Source organism: Peromyscus maniculatus, chromosome 1 (genome assembly GCF_049852395.1).
Source record: "Peromyscus maniculatus bairdii isolate BWxNUB_F1_BW_parent chromosome 1, HU_Pman_BW_mat_3.1, whole genome shotgun sequence".
Classification (NCBI taxonomy): domain Eukaryota; kingdom Metazoa; phylum Chordata; class Mammalia; order Rodentia; family Cricetidae; genus Peromyscus; species Peromyscus maniculatus.
In genome coordinates this window covers 185,661,719-185,665,928 of record NC_134852.1, presented here as the reverse complement: position 1 = coordinate 185,665,928, position 4,210 = coordinate 185,661,719, and the positions used below count along the sequence as shown (strand labels likewise).

The window sequence follows — 4,210 nt, the reverse complement described above, 5'->3', positions numbered from 1 at the left end:
CAGAAGGTAATAGATATGAATATGAGAATATTTCAATCATACATATGTATAAAATACAATAATGAGCTCTATTATTTGTATGCTTAGGAACAAATAATAAGTAACAAGTATTTTCTGATTTTCTTTTCCACCACATGTCTAGTCATGTATTTGCAGCATTAGTTGACTCTATCTGCTTCTGTTTGGATTTTCAACCCTCCCAGTAGCAGCCCAGGGCTTCCTTCTGGCAGATGCTGTTTTGATGTGTGGCTGGGGAACAGCAGAGGCAGTAAGTATGCCAGGAAATTCATGTAATAGCCCGGGATTCTAAAGAATTCTGGGCTTGTAGGTGAGTATTGAGGGAGGGGGAGGTCACTTTTACTCTAGTTTTTTTTTTTTTTTAACTGCTTAAAATGTTTTGTTTCATCCTAAGTTTATCAAACTCAGTTGAGGGAATTTCACTAACATATCAAAGTATTGAACAGCATTTTTTTGAAATGTTGACAGACAAAATTTGTTTAGGATTTTATGATTTTAATTTTATTAAAATTAAAAGATGAAATAAACATAAGATATTGATTCCTATATTACTTCCTGCATCCAAACTAATAATTATTTTGCCAATTCACCTACTAATTTCAGAAAATAACTCCATTGAAGTATGTTTAAATAAAAAAGTTTATATTTCATATATAGAATTTCATTAGTGTAGCCATTTGTAAATTCCCACAATAAGCAATGTTTCTTTTCATTTGCCATGGTTATTTGATTTTTCTGATAAAAGAAGGAAGGAAAACTATATATAATTAATTAATATAAAGAAAAATACTTTCTATTCCTCTCAAGTTATTAAAATGTCTTCCCATTTTGATCTTTGCATATCTACCAGCTTTACTGACAACTTTAATATGCCCTTCTCATATACAAATATAAAACTTGTCAGCTGGGTGATAGAGTTCTTAGGATCTGAACACAAGCTGGTAGTTTGGAAAAACTGCAGCCTTGTTTCCAGTGGCCACACAGGGACCAGGAAGTGATGCTGTCATCCATGTCATTCCACTTTCCTATGGGCCACCAAGGTTAGAAACGAGCATTGAAGGAAGTTTCCTGGACTATGATATTATCCTTCTTGTTTCTTGGATACAAGGGTCACCCTTTCCCTAGAGCCCCAAGACCTTGCAGCCTTCTGGTATCTAGGGTACCACTTTTCACATGCAGAAGCACTGAGCACTCAATGAAGTTCATGCTAAATGCATGTTAGCCCTTCTTTAGTTCTCTGACACACTTTCTCTCTCTCTCTCTCTCTCTCTCTCTCTCTCTCTCTCTCTCTCTCTCTCTCTCTCTCTCTCTCTCTCTGTGTGTGTGTGTGTGTACTAAGAATCTGTATTTCACAGCACGTAATCTCCTGTGTTATTTCACCATGATATAAATTCTATTTAAAATATTTATATCTATTCTATTTTATCATTTTAAAGTGCATTCTTTGAGAATATATAGGGAAAACACAAAATTAAATTTAGACCAACTCATAGATTGGTCTCCAGATACGTGTCATGCAGGGAGATGAATTACTCTCCACGTGGAAATCATTTAAATCTTTCTCCTTTTAACTATATATAGATTATCATGGTTTATGACTGAAAGGTCTTTCAAATCCCTTATGTTTTTAGGACAGTTGTTCATATGCATTTATGGTCATTATGTTATTTACTTCCCACCAGCATGTAGAGGGAAGCAGACCAGTATTATATGATAAAAGATACTAAGCAATCTCCTGTATGCTCTACCAACGTCTGTCACAATGTTCTACTAATAGATGTATTTTATAAATATCAGGACATTATTCTAGAGTCATCTGACTTTGTTTGCTCTGGATTTATCTCAATATGGAATAGAACAAAGCAATAAAACCTGAGGAAGGCTTTAGTTTTGTTTCGTAGCTATAGATGGTGATATCCTGGTGAGCAGTCTCTCAAAAAGAAAAATATTGCATGGTTGGGCCTGTTCTTGATTTTGTGCTGCCAATCTGTAGTAATTGAATGTGGATTCCAAAAAGGCTGAACTAGAGTATGGGCTCTTTCAGAACAACTTCAGATGAGCTGCCCCATGATGCTATTGAAGAAACAATAAACAGGGCTGTTGTCAGTACAAGCATAAAACAAGAGAAGTGGAAGAATAGGACAAAACCTGCCAATTTGAAAATACTATAAAACCAAACACTGCATCATTCAACAAGACTAAGACTAATCCTAGCATTTGAAGATAGGTCACATGGACATATCTACATGTAAATTTCATCTAAACATGCATGTGACTGATACTGCACATGTTATTTAGGATATCTTGTTAATGGGTGGCCAAACAAATGTTTTCTGAGCCCATCAGAGAATCTTGATGTTTTTATTTCAAGAATTTTCATCTCCCAAGTTTCCGTGTTCAGGAATGAAGACAGGAACGTGACCAGAAAAAAAGACTCTGGGGAGCAGGAGCCACAGAGCCCACGATGCCTGATGTTCTAAGCACATCTGGCAACAGCGGGGTGAGGTGCAAAGCTCAACGTTTCTAACTACTAGCTAAGCACTTTTTGTTCCTCCTTCACTCACACACACTAAAAGAAGCTTGGTGTGTGACTAAGGGAGGAACATGGTGGATTGTAAATGCATTGGAGTCTGGAAAGGGCCACTTTTCTCTGACTCTACTTTCAGACGAAATTCTAGGACAAACATCTGGAAAGCAGTTGTTTCCTGAGATGAAAACTTCCAGTGTGTCCCTCTCAAATGCTCTCTTTGTAGATGATGGACAGACTAGAATTTACTGTGTCTGTGCAGGGTACTGCAATACACAAGGGATTGTGGTCTACTATTCTGCTTTACTTTCAATTTTATCTCCTTTATTTGTGAGATTATAGTAAAATTCATAACTTCCTTATTCCTTTCCAACTCCAAACCCTCCTATATAACCCTCTTTTCTCTTTTTAAAACCCATAGCCTTTATTCCATTAATTGCTGTTACACACACACACACACACACACACACAGGCATGTACACACATTTGCATGCTTTGTTGTTTGGTTGGTTGGCCTTTGTTATGCAATTCTGGGGAGGGACTGAGCATAGAGTCATTTTCATGCTGCTAAGCAACCCCAGGTGGTGGTAGTTCTCACCAGGGTTCTAAGGAAAGACAGTTCAAAAAAGGTACATTAAAGAGATGCAAGCCAGCTGGATTTTATAATCAAAATCTGACCAACTGCATAGGAAATAGAAGGTACACATGAAGGACAAGTCATTTACCAAGGAGCTGGAGTGGGTGGAGCACTTGAAGGAATATAAGCAGCTGAACCAGAACAAGTTCAATGCTGTGCTAAAAGGCTAAGAAAATCTTAACAAAAGAATCAAATGTACAAGAGGTTTGCTGTCCTGTTACTGTCTGTGGAGATGTGCATGGCCAATTCTATAACTTTGTGGAGCTCTTCGGAATTGGTGGGAAATCACCAGATACAAACTGTCTATTCATGGGTGACTATGTAGACAGTGGTTATTATTCTGTGGAGAATGTGCCTCTTGTAGCATTAAAAGTGGGTTATACCAAGTGCATGACAATATTGCAAGAAAATTATGAAAACTGACAGATCACCCAAATGCATGGTTTTAATGATGAATGTATTCAAAAGTATGAAAATGCCAATCAACCCGTGGAAATACATTGTACATCTCTGATTATCTTCCACTTATAGCTTCAGTAGATAGAAGGTTATTCTGCCTCCAAGGTGGCTTCTCTCCATCCATAGATACACTGTATCATAGAAGAGCCCTGGATCATTTACAAGAAGTTCCACATGAGGACCCAGTGTGTGATTTCTTAGTCTCATCCAGATGACCATGATGGATGGGGCATTTCACCATATGGTAAGGACTACTCATTTGGACAAGATAATTCTGAAATATTTAAGCACCCCAATGCCAATGGTCTCACACTGGTGTCTCCTGCTTGTAATAAAAGGATATAATTGGTGCCATTATCTGATGTGGTTACCATTTTTATTGCACCCAATTACTATTACCATTGTGGGAACCAGGCTGCTATCATGGAATTAGATGACACTTTAAAATATTCTTTTCTTCAGTTTTACCTAGCAGCTCACTGGGAGAGCCTCATGGGACAGATGCATCTCAGACTGCTTCCTATAAGTTCCTTCTCTGGACCTTTCTTTGTATGTGGAAATATACCTGA

General features: G+C 37.5%; 1 pseudogene; it reads left to right on the top strand.

Annotated features, from left to right (window-relative positions):
• The first annotated feature begins 3,250 nt into the window (after positions 1 to 3,250).
• LOC102921164 (serine/threonine-protein phosphatase 2A catalytic subunit beta isoform pseudogene) lies at positions 3,251 to 4,210 on the top strand (annotated as a pseudogene).